This window comes from Protopterus annectens, chromosome 4.part1 (genome assembly GCF_019279795.1).
Source record: "Protopterus annectens isolate FY-2018-M chromosome 4.part1, PAN1.0, whole genome shotgun sequence".
Lineage (NCBI taxonomy): Eukaryota > Metazoa > Chordata > Ceratodontiformes > Protopteridae > Protopterus > Protopterus annectens.
Window position 1 is genome coordinate 338,807,527 of NC_056734.1, and position 13,621 is coordinate 338,821,147.

Here is a 13,621-nt window from a genome sequence, read left to right on the forward strand (position 1 = left end):
GATCTAGTTCCTGCTCACAGTGAATGAAAAGGCCCAACACCAACATGATGTTCCTAGATATTGGAGTGTGTTTCTATGCAATTGGCTATGGGAATGTTACCATAGCTGTTCCACATGCAATCAGCTGGAGGAGGGCTGCAATTCATGCAGAGGCCATCAGCTGATCATGAGCATCACTTACAATACACATGCTGCTGCCTAAGCAAAGAAGATGTAAGTCTCCACATCCACCAGAGAGGGAGTGAGAGAGGCAGACAGTGCCAAAGATAAGTCAGGGAGGGGTGGGAGAGTAAAACTTAAGAAGGTTTGTGTCACACACCTACCAGTACAGGGTATCAACCCTGACTGACTATGTATAGTTATCACATGTCTATGCAGTTATTGGCTGCACCACATAGATTATATGTTGAAGAGCCCTCCAAATGTATATATGATGGTGAGTGACATCTGCAACAGTGATATGGTAGCTATACGGTAGGTGTAGTGCACATGCCTGTCCGCATGAACAGGTGTCAGCGTCAACACAGCCACACTCTCACATGGACCCACACACATTGAAACACTTGGCAGGGTCAGGAATACAACTCATCACTAGTTAGATTGCCACAACACAGTACTGTGCAGGTATTATGTGCAGCACAGGGGTTATACAGAGGTTATATGGGCAAAGCATATGTGGAGGTGTCTGACATCAGACAGCATGATTCAGTATGCCAATGGGGGTTGTAGTGAGTGTGAATGTGGTCATAGACATCATACACCACACACACAGACACAGTGTGCAATTACTGACATGCATGGGTACATTGCTTCATGGGTGTGTAGTGATCAACTGTGGCAGATGGCTACACAAGGCTAGGTGATGGGTATACCTTGGCATCAGGCCACATGACAATGGTCTGCAGTGTGGCTCAGGGGTGTAGTGTCTGGATTTGCCCACACAGATGAATATTGTATTCACCATCCAGTCACCTGGGTAACTATTGTGTGTGGCCATTGCTGTGCATTGCTTGCTATGTATTTGTTCCTTAGTCCATGACATGGATGGTGTCTGGGATGTGCACATGTCCCACCTGCATGTACAGTGACATGTGGAACGGTACCTGGGGTGTCTGGCCCATGTTGTGTGCACAGATTGTTATCATCAGATGTGCCAGTCCTGGCCTCATGTGGCAGGAACTGTTAATGGACAGCAGGTTGACCCTGCACCTACATTGATAGCATGATAATTCCCTGGTGTCAGTGGCATCTGTCCATGTGTTTCAGGCATGGTATGTCCTTTTTGGGTCAATTTGATGGCACCATAGTTGTTGCAGGTGTCCGGTGGGGAACATAGGAAAGGTGCACTGTCTGCATGTACGTGCCTATTGCACTGATGGACAGGGTACCATGCCCTCTGTAGCCCACTGAAATCACACCATGGTTACTATCAGTGTGCAATTTGGAGGATACTACCAATATAGTGGTTGTTGCCTAGGCAAATGTGTGTGTGTGTGTGTATGAGACATGGGTTGAGAGTGTTCTCTGGGTAATACAAGAGTTGTTAACTTTGTTCAACTGGCCTTGATGTCACAGGTAGGGGTATTGATTTGCACCCCAGCCCCTTGACTATTTCAGATCCATTATCCCTGTATGGTGGGCATTGTGACATATACTAGGGCCACCATATAAGACAGTTGCGGAACCCACTCCACAATGAGTCCAGTTGTTACGCACTCAAAGCCACCTTCACACAGGATATGAATGACAAACACAGACACACACCTGCCATGTCTGGGATTAGAACTCCTATCTAACTAGTTTACTACACTACAGCACTACGTAGTTATAGGCTGTGCCACAGCGAATACTAGAGTACTCCTTCCCCAAAATTGTATTTCACAGTGAATGATATCAGCAGGATTGTCAAAGTAGGACATTTGAATTGTAGTGAGTGTGACTAGCCTAAAAAGCATTGCACCCTACACAGACATAGAAACAAACACACAACTTCCACATCTACCTTGTGTTGGAATAGAACCCTTAACAGAGTTCTATATCATACTATAACATTACACTGTTATAGGATGCACCACAGGGATTACTGGAGTACTCCTTCCCTAAAGGTGTATTTCACAGTGAATGACATCAGCAGACTTGCCAAAGTAGGACATTTGATTTGTAGAGAGCGAGAGTAGCCTAAAAAGCATTGCTCTTTACACAGACACATGCACACACACACACACACACACACACACACACACACACACACACACACACACACACACACACGCACACACACGCACACACACACACGCAGTTGCCATGTCTGGGATTAGAACACCTACCCAAATAGTTTATCACACTAGAGCAGTACACAGTTATGGGACACATCACAGAGATTACTGAGCTAAACCTTTCCCAAAGGTGTATTTCACTGTGAATTACATCAGCAGCCTTGCCAAAGTAGGACATTTGAATTGTAGTGAGTGTGACTAGCCTAACAAGCATTGCTCTCTACACAGAGATACAAACACACAGCTGCCATGTCTGGGACGAGAACTCATAACTAGCTAGTTTATCACACCACAGCAGTACACAGTTATAGGATGCACCACAGAGATTACAGGGTTGCAGCTTTCCGAATGGTGTATTTCACAGTGAATGACATCACTAGCCTTGCCAAAATAGGGCATTTGAATTATAGTCAGTGTGACTATCCTAAAAAGCATTGTTCTCTACACAGACGGGACAAGCACACACACATACACACACTTGCCATGTCTGGGATTAGAACTCTTACCTAAATAGTTTATCACAATACAGCAGTACACAGTTATAGGATGCGCCACAGAGATTACTGAGCTATACATTTTCCAAAGGTGTATTTCACAGTGAATGACATCAGCTGCCTTGCCAAAGTAGGGCATTTGAATTGTAGTGAGTGTGATTAGCCTAAAAAGCATTGCTTTCTACACAGATGCACACAGTTGTCATGTTTGGGATTAGAACTCCTATTTAACTAGTTTATCATACTAGAACAGTACACAGTTGTTGGATACGCCGTGGAGATTAATGGACTACACTTTTCCCAAAGGTGCATTTCAAAGTGGATGACCTCAGCAGGCTTGTCATAGTAGGGCTGTGGGGAGGGTAGTGTGAGTGCATGGTCCATAACCCATTCATCTAGAGGTTGACACACTACAGGGTTGTATTCCACAGGTATGTGTATACAGCTGCTAGATGACTACTTCCTTGTACAGTCATGTTGCACAGCTGGCACATGCACCACATAGTCTGTAATGCTGACAGATACTGGTGGCTAATGTCTACAGTGAGTGACATTTACACCTCATGTGGATGTAGCCATTTAGCTGTGTGCTGGGTGGACAGGCTTCATAATGGATGGCTCCTTGTCACAGTCACCCTATTCCACACATCTATGCACATCTACTTTTGGCTTATTATAGTGTGTTGTCCTTGGATATATGTCTGTATTCCTATCCACTGTGTGTGTAAAGCATGACTGGTGCATACTGAGGAGTGTATGCACTAACATCTGCAACTGGCATATATATATGGTCCACTGTTGTTTACAGACATGGGCTTCATTTCTCTAAGTGTGTGAGTATGCTCAGTATGCCTTCTGCATTGAATGTGTGGATTGATTCCAGGAAGTTTATACTCCACTGCAGACCTTTGTGTTGTACATCTACAGGTAGCAAACTGTTTCTGCAGGGTATCTGTCGATCATTTGGCAATATGGGGACAAACTGTGCAGGGGATAGTGTGTACTGTAGGTGACTGTGTCTGTGCTGCTTCAGCTACATGGTACTGCTGTTACCAGAGATATTCAGACATGTGTACTGTTATACACTGTGATGTTTTCTGTCCTCATGTACTGTCAGGTGGACATTCCTGCTCACAGTGATGTCTTGGGGACAAGGGTGACTGCAGCTGTGTCCGGTATTCTGGGCAGATGCCTACATATTCATTGTGCGTTATGACATTCTGGAGGGGGAGCTGCACACACTTGCTGCTGGGTCTGTGTATCCGGTTCATCACCTTGGTACAGTGCTGGCAGAGGATCCCATACTTGTACATCCATTGACATGACAGTATGGCCTTATCATGCTGTGGCAATACCCCACAGCTGTACAGATTTGCACAGGTTACCCAGAAGCAGGGGCCATGAGTTAGGACATGACCCCTATTGTGGTGTATGGGCAGGTATGTAGCCGCCCATTTATGTATTTTCAGCTAGGGATAGTGTGTGCACACAGCTTTGTTTCGGACCTTGCACATTCCATGCTGCCCATGCTCCCACCCCCCTCTGTTATTCTATCCTCTCCCATACATTATGCATACATTCTCTGATACTTTCCCTAAGGTTATCACCCCATCACAGCTGTGTGTTGGTGTTGGCCCACAGTTCATGCAGTGTGACATGATGGACATGTTACTGTGGTTTGTCCACATAGCCTTGCATATGGCTTATGTGGAGTGTGTTATGTTGTTATTTGGGTGTCCATGACATAACATGCATTGGCAATATGTGTAAGACACAGGCCTTTGGCAGAGTCCTGCAGGCCATTAGGTGTTGATGTAGGCCAGATTTGGCAGGCCGTTGCATTCTGTCAATCCTACAGTCTCAGACCACCATACAGTATATTCCCCTGGGGTGACAGGGTAGGTGTGCTAGTTGCTCATGCCAATACCTTCTATCAGTCTTGATCAGGTGGTGTGGATGCTGGCAGGGTGCTACCTATGACTAGGGACACACCTGCATGGGACACCTGCACTGCAAGCTGCATTCTTTCGCTATTGCCATATACAGGTGGAGTCATATTGTACCCATTCTCCACAGCAGGAATATGACCAGAGAGGTACCTGTGGGTGGTGTTTGCGTGAGCTGGGTGCATGTGTGCTATGGACACTGCTTGCAACTGACACACAGATATGCATAGGGCATTCCAGTTATGCTTGCATGTGCAGATACATCAACTGTTTCCCAATACATCAGTCCTACTTCCTTTGTGATCTGCAAGTGTTCGGGCAGACAACACCCGTATCTTCTACTACAGGAACAGATAATGTGATGCATACCTGCATGTACAATTCCAAGGGTGTCTCCATTTCACAGTGACACAATACATATTGTATGTCTGGGGTACTTTCCCCTGTGTACTGCTTGTGTATCTAGCAGCGCAGCCATGCCATGTCAGTCTTTCAGATGTTGACACATATTACCACCATACATTTACAATGACTTACTGCTAGCATGTGTTATACTAGTGGGAATTGTCTTTGGCACTGCAGTTGTGAGGACTTGTCACTGTCATCAACAGTAGTGGGCAATGGCCACCAGGTCTTACCTCAACATGAATACATACTGACCACTCTCACACAATATGAAACATGCACCAACCTAACACACACATACTTGCATATTTTGCAAATGCTACAACCTATACTGCTACCTTGGTCAGCTCTGTGCATCTGTGTCCCACTGGTATTATACCTACACATACATGTTACTACATTTCTACATAGAGTTGTGGGGGGGCAGACCTGATTTTACGACGTGTGTACATTCGATTGGGAGGGGCACACCAGACCATTACTACATTTCTAAATAGGTTTGGGGGCACACCTGACTGTTACTACATTTCTAAATAGGGTTGGGGTGAGCACACCTGACTGTGTCTACATTCCTACACAGGATTGGGGGGCACACCTGACTGCTACTACATTTCTACACAGGATTGGAGGGGCACACCTGACTGTTACTACATTTCTACACAAGATTGGGGGCATACCTGACTGTTTCTACATTTCTACATAGGATGGGGGGCACACTTGCCACTTGTACACATTTGCTATGGCTGTACTGGTATGTCAGGTACTCTATTTCATTCTGTATTCTAACCTATCATGCTGACTAGAGGCATATCAGTGTACTACAGGTCTTAGCTTTGATTGACCTATATATAAGTTTCTGACTTCCTACCCTTCAGAACTAACATCCCACTGCCTGACCTGCTGTAGTCTGTCTGTGTAGGCCTAGGGGGGAGGTTACCCATAGGCATCATTCAGAGGCCATAGCACAGCTTTTGTTTGTGTTTGTCTACACCTGTCCTTCTGGCTGAGACTATTGTTGGGTATGTAAACCTCTCTGACTGGCATGTGTGAGTTATATGGACACACATGTGTCCCAGCACATTTCCTGTAGTGGGTATTGTCACCCTGCATAGTACTGGCTACTGTGGTGACACCAGTATTTGTTACAGATCTCATAGTGCCACTATAGGTGTCTACTATCTGCTGTCATACCATTCAGCTACCAGATTCCTTTGCATGCTCACATCCATACTATAGAGAAAGATAGCAACACATTCTACTCCATTCGGCAATTGGTAGGTTGAGTGACTTATCTTGTTGGTGTCCCAGTATTGAAGGTGGTGCTGCAAGGCTGTCTATGTCAGATGCACATAGTATACTCTCAACACATGGTTGAGCAAAGGAAGTGTTATGTTTGGCATCCCTTTTACTGTATGTGCGAGGCAGAGAGAGGTATCATTCCCTGGATCCCTCCTGTGTCAGTGTATGTGCTATGCATTGCCTCTTTGCCAAGGCCAAAGCATACTGGGCACTCCTCCTCCTTCTGCCTACTGGGGCAGGCTTAGGTTGTTCCTCCTCTGAGTCACTCTGTGACTGTGCAGGCCTTGGCAGTGGTGGGGGGCTGTGTGGCCCTGCCCCGTGCTGTTCCTGCTGCAGCTGTTTCCACAGGATCATATTGTGTAGCATGGCACATACAATGACAATTTGGGTACATGTAGCTGGTGAGTACTGCAAGGCTCCACCGGATATTTCCAGGCACCAGAACCATGACTTGACCATCCCAAACATGTGCTGTATTATAATTCTGGTCTGTGCGTGTGCCTCATTATGGAGTTCTTGTTCAAGTATGTGTGCATTTCTGATGGGTGTAATCAGCCACGGCTCCAGTGATAACCAGCATCCCCCACTAGGTGACCATAAGGGATGTCCCCATTGGCAAATCTGTGGTACAGCTGCATCAGATGCCAGATGTGGGAATCATGATAGCTTCCAGGACAGCCAGCACACACATTCATTATTATGCCCTGTGTATCGCACCTGACCTGGCAGTTGATGGAGGGGAAGCCCTTGTGGTTGATGTAGACCCTACCCCACTCACCAGGTAGTGCTTTGATGCATATGTGCATGCAGTCTATAGCACTCACTACCTCAGGATATTCTGCTATTTGGTGGAACAGTTGCATATTGCTGGCCAATGCCTCATGAGTGTTGGGGAAATATACTTGCTCACCGGCATGTGCTGACATGGCATCCAGGAACTGGTGGAATACCCTGGATGCTGATGCCTGTGAGATCCCCATCATATCTCCAGTTGGCCTTTGGAAGGTACTTGTAGCTAGTATTCTTAGGCCTATACATACCTTGGTATCCACTGGGATGGGTTCCCCTCTGTTAGTTCTGTGTGTCAGGCATGGCCGGCACAGCTCAACAATTTGCTGTAAGAGGTCCCTGTCCACCCTATAGCACTCCACTATTTCCAGCTCATGTAGCCCCTGGTAGGTTACCCTGGGTCTGTACACTCTTCTCTGTCTCCTCACTGTGGATTGGTCGACAGCATTCACATTTTCACCACCCTCAGCCTCTTCCACATGTTGTTGTATGATAGCTATTGCAGTCCCTATCATTTTGTTGTTTTGTTTGTTAAAACTTCCCCGCTTGTAAACACTGGTGGTGTAGAGTATGGGAAAAACCAGAGGGAAAGGTGTCTGCATAGTTTATAGTAGTTTTCTGGGCTGGGCTGGTCTGCTGCCTGTGTAATTGACTGATTCTGATACATTTCACCTGCCAGCTATGCTAGTTCTCTTAGATTACCTTCCTACTGCTGTTTTCCCTTCCCATTGCCTTCCTGTTTAAGCCTGGGGGCACGCTGCACAAACACAATGCTCAAATGTGCACAGAGCTGCTATTTCCTGGTTTACTTTTTTTTCCCTTTAAAACCTGGTGCACGGCACGCACACCTGCTTAGGCAATGTAAAGAGTGCTAGGCAGCCTCAGACACACCCCTTTGCTTACCTCTGCTAAGCTAAGGGCAAATCCAAGCCACGGGGCTCCAATCTGCTTACAGTATACCAGACACACACCCCTATGATGTCAGCTAACTCCTAGGCTTGCACCAAGCTATTCCTGCTCTTACACTGTTGGGTGCTGACTAGCATGCAGGGGAAATCTGGGATTCACTATCATTCCCCTCATTTGCATAGGATTACCTGATAATGCATAGTTATATGTCCCACACTGAGCCTACCCCCTTAGCAACCACTATTCACTGGCCATGTTGTCTTCTGCCTGCCATTGAGTATAATGGCAAAATAGTGATTTTGGTTATAATGCTTATTTTAGTGCTTTGTCTTAGTTTCCCCAGATCTCGTTTGGGTGCCACTGCCCTAAGCTTTAACAGCCAAGATTGGCTAAAAAAAAAATAAAAGTTGATTTTTTTTTTGCAAGTGTTTTCCATGCCAATGGCCTTATAGTTGGCCATTGGCATGTTTTATATATGATATCTTCCCTTTTTTTGGAACTGTCATGGCTCCATTTTGTAATTTGCAGAAATGTACTCTGTTAATGGTGGAGTACATTTCTGCAGATCACACTAGTCCTGCATGGCCAGTTTCCAGGTTCCTGGATCACAAATTCACCTCATTTGCATGGATTTCTCATGAAAATGGGGTAATTTTTATACAGGGGCTGAGTCTGTGCAGGACTAGTGCAGGAGAGCTCATGCATGCCCCTACAGGTTATTCCTGGATCGCACGGCAGACATATTGCCTGCTGGAGCTCCTGCACTAATCCTGCACACCATGCAGGCCTTGTAGAATCTGGGGGAACGTCTTTTTTTGTCTTTGTTGATAAGTTTTTTTGTCTAATTTCTAAGTTCTTTGTACTTTAGGAGGTCAGCTGAAAGTTTGATTTGTACCCATGTTTTCCATGCCCTGTCTCTGGATTTCATAAGGGTACGGGTGGTTTTAATTAGCCAGGGTGAAATGTTTACCTTTAAAGAAATTTTTCTCAGTGGGGCTAAACAATTTAAAATATTTAGAAAAGTTGAGTTGAAGGCATTTATTGTTTCATTGAGTGGGAGCTGAGTAAGGAAATTCCAGTTAATTGTAGAGAGGAGAGTTTTAAAAGTGTCTGGGTTAAAGATTGAAAGTTTGCAGCAGGTGATAAGCCAGTGTGGTTTGGGGAGGTGGGTGATGTATTGTAGCACTTTTATAGGTGAATGGTCATGCAGGGCATCTGGTAGAGTTTCAGGGTTATGGTAATTGCTGGAATTAGAAACAAGTATCCAATCTATCAAGTAGCTTGAAGAATGAGAGTTATTAGTATGGGTAGGTTTGGAAATTATTTCTGTAAATCTGTGGAGATTTATGTGTTGTGTAGAGTTTGGATTATTAATGTTAAACCAATTAATGTTTATGGCCCTTAGAAGCATAGTTTCGTTAGGGAAATTTAGGGAGAGATATGACAGTATATTTTCCGTTAAGAGGATGTTGTCCCCTGGTGAATGTATATGGCTACTACTGTGATGGTAGTAAAGTCATTGGGTTTGAGGTTTGCTATTAGCATTTCAGCAGGTGTAAAGGAGGGAATTGGTTCTTTAGGAAAGGAGAGAGTGAGGTAGTTAGAGTAAACTAAAGCAACACTTCCACCTTTTTTCTTTAAGTGATCTTGGTGAAGTATATTATAACCTGGAGGAAGAATGTCTTTATCTTAGTTTTGAGGTTTAAGCCAAGTTTCTGTGACAGAGATAATGTCTGGGATATGAAGAGATACCCAAGCATGAAACTGGCTTAGTTTGTTGAGCATACTTTGAGTATTGATTGAATAGAAGGAGATTTTCTTTTTTGGTATGGATGGTTGATTAGAACTGGGAGTGATATTTTGTGGGGTGTTAGGAATAGTGGTAGGACCAGGGTTTGGGTCAATATCACTTGGCAAGAGCAGAGTCCTTGGGAAGTTATAAGCTTTAATTTTTTGTGGGTACTTGTGAAAGTATTTTGTTTATACTTAGAAGTACTATGGTTGAAAGGAGTGCTTATATTTTAGGAAGTAGTATATTCATTGGAAGGATAGATGCAGAGATGAGTATGGGTTGCTGAAGATACGAAAATCAGTTTAGGTGAGGGTAGGTGGGGGCTTTATGTATAGGGGTTAAGAGTGTGTGAGGTGATGTTATGTTATGTAGGAGGAGCAGTGTAGGTAGAAGTATGACAGGAATGATTAAGTCTGGCATGTTTGAAGAGGAGGAGAGGGTTTTTATAGGGTGAGTTGGTTGAGAGTTTGGGGAGGTGTTGTAAGGTAGGGAGAGAGTGTGTAGTGGGTGTTAGGTTATGTAACAGGAATGGGAGGAGTTTGATGGTTGGGAGGGACTTGTGGTTAGGTATAAAGGAAATGATATGGATGGTGGGAGGGGATCGAAGTCAGCCCAAGCACAGCAAGGGCGAATGGAGCAGGGCTACACCTGGGGCAAAGTACAAAAAAAAAGTCAGCCAGTACAATCCAGTGTCTGGGTAAGATAAACAGCCAGATTTAAGGTCAATTAGACAAACTAGATTCTAAAAAAAAAAGTCTTTTCTTTTCTCTTTTTATTTTTCTTTAAAAAGGGGGAGCTGTAGTTCACTAAGAAGTAGGAAAATAATGTAGTTATGCCAGGGGTTTTAGAAAGGGACATGCAGTAAATTAGGAGTCAATAGAGTACTATTTAAAAAGGAATGGAATATGGTATATGCGAGTACATCACTGGGATTCCTATGAGTCCCCAGTAGAATCCCCAGTAGTAATCCATATTATATGTCCTTTCATTATTCATGAAGCTATTTAATCTGTAGCTTTCCCTTTATGATTTATTGTACAGTGTTTTGAAGACAGAATCTGGAACCCATTTTTCATTGAAGCTTTTTTTTATGATCTTGAGAAGTCAACAGATAGCAAGTATTTGTTAATAATTTTAAAAAATTCAGAAAAGGTATGCAGAAATAACTTGTGAGGAACATCTAAGAGTGGAAATAACAAATCTTATGGCTAATGAAAATATCTGCCCCAGGATTTAATAAAATCCATTTAGGCTCTGTATAGAGCCTATACAGAATGTACCCAAACTTTACAACAAAAGGAAGAAACTGTTGCAGAAAAGAGGAAAATCCCAGGATGCAAAAAATTCCATTACCAGCCCCAGCAAGAAGGTGAGATCCCTCGTAAATATCCTCCAAAGCTAGTTACGAAAATAAAATTGCCAAAATTCCAAAGACAACCACAAGGCATTCTATAATTATGTCAAGAATCTAAATGGCAATGCTCAGATCTGCTCTGAGCTACAACAGAATGGCATTAAATATACTCATCCCAAAGATATTGCCAATATCCTGGCTGATCAATTCAGTGCCAACTTCACCCCCCTCTCACCCCCTAAACGGCCCATCTTAATAACAGAAGATTGCCAAATTCCAGTAATAATGGCCACACAGGTAAAAAACGCACTTTCCAAAGCTAAGAATACAACATCCATGAGACCAGATGACATCCCGGGTTGTGTACTATATGAACTACAAAATGAACTGGCACCTCCCCTAAGTGTCACATTTAATCATATACTCACCTCAGGCTTCATACCCACTGAGTGACGCACAGCTACAGTTATCCCACTCCACAAAGAAGGATCTACCTTGGATCCAAGGAACTACTGCCCCATCAGTCTGATGAGCCTGCTCTGCAAGGCATGGAACATATTATCATTTAACTTATAAACAAAGACATTGGCAACCTTCAAACACTGGACGCCACCAAGTTTGGGTTTGTGAAGGGCCGATCCTGCTCCTGAACCTGATTGACTACTTCGAATCAGTCTCCAGAGCCGTGGATGTGGGTAAGGCAGTCCACACACTCTTTCTGGACCTTGCCAAGGCCTTTGACACCATCCCCAACTCTGGAATAATAAATAAACTTGCTAAGTTAGGCATTAATCCCTACGTCATTCGGGTTGCCACCTGGCTTACTGACAGAACCCACACTGTAAAAGTAGCTGACTCCAAATCCAGCTCCAGACAAGTGACAAGTGGAGTACCTCAGGGTTCAGTCCTGGGACCACTCTTGTTTGACATCTACTTCTCTGAAGTACAGGCCAAGACTAAGGGACTCTGGCAAACAAAGTTCACAGATGACTGCAAACTGGGAGCCATTATTGAATCCCCAAATGATGTGGATACTCTACAAAAGGGCCTTACAGAAACAGATGTTTGGTTCCAGAGCCATGGGCTCAAGCTTAATGCCAAGAAATGTATAGTTATCCCCTTTGGGAAAAAACGTGTACCCATGAATTACCACATAGGTGGCAGTACACTAAACACCGAAAGTGTGATAAGAGACTTAGGGCCACAGGTGGACAGTGGTCTCACCTTCAATAACCACATCACCACAACATTCAGGAAATCCTTCTATGTGGCACACCTCATCACTAAGGGCTTTTCATCCAGAAAAAAGGAGGTCATTATCCCACTGTACTCATCCCTCATTAGACCCATTATAGAATACAATGCCCCATTTGGTATGTACCTTTCAAGACATCTGCAACTACTGGAAAGGCCACAGAAATACCTCACTAAGAGAATCACAGGCCTAAAGCAGATGCCCTATGTTAACCGCCTTAAAAAAACTCCAGCTATACTCTATTGCATATCGTCTACTCAGAGGCGATCTCTGCTTAACATACAAGGCCATGTCAAACCCAGAGCTGTTGGACATGCTACACTTAAAGAAATCCCAATCCCTCAGAGCCACATGCTCCATGGATATAAACCTTGTCATCACAATAAACAAAACATGCTGGAGGGACAGGTTCCTGACCCAGAGCCTCCCAGTACTCTGGAATAGACTGCCCATACATGTCAAGCATAGCTCCTCCTTGGCCCTCTTCAAAAGGAACCTTGACAATTGGATGGGAGAAAAAAAATTCACCCTGGGGATCACATCAGTCGCCCTACTACACAGGGGTCCAGGGAAGCAAATAGTGTGGGAAGAAATAGCCAGGGAATTGTTATGACTAGGCTTGTATAGGCCCTATGGCCGATAGCCTAGTACCGACCTATGAACAATGTACATGGCCACGGTTCCCCCTCGGCAGCTCACCATGCATATTAATCATTACCTGCTGCCAATGGAGAGCATAGTAATGAGGATATCGAATCTGTATAGGCAGAAGTGTAGTGGCTGGTCAGATGTTATGTACATGGTGAGGCTCCCTGTAATGTTCCTTGCTACTGTTTAAATGTGCTGTGAATTTATAGTTTATGTTTTAAATTTCTAATTGTTTTTGTCATTTTTTTTACATTTTTTTTAATGACCATTTGTAGGGCACAGAGTATACCAATGCCAAGCTGCACTTACACATAGACAGCTGACAGCTGCCAGACATCTAAAAATAGAAACTGGATGCAATTAACGTGATAACTGTTTTTTTTTTTTAATGTCTGTGCACTACGTCAAGGAGCACAGCAGTGCAAAGCTGCACTTACATATACACAGTAGACAC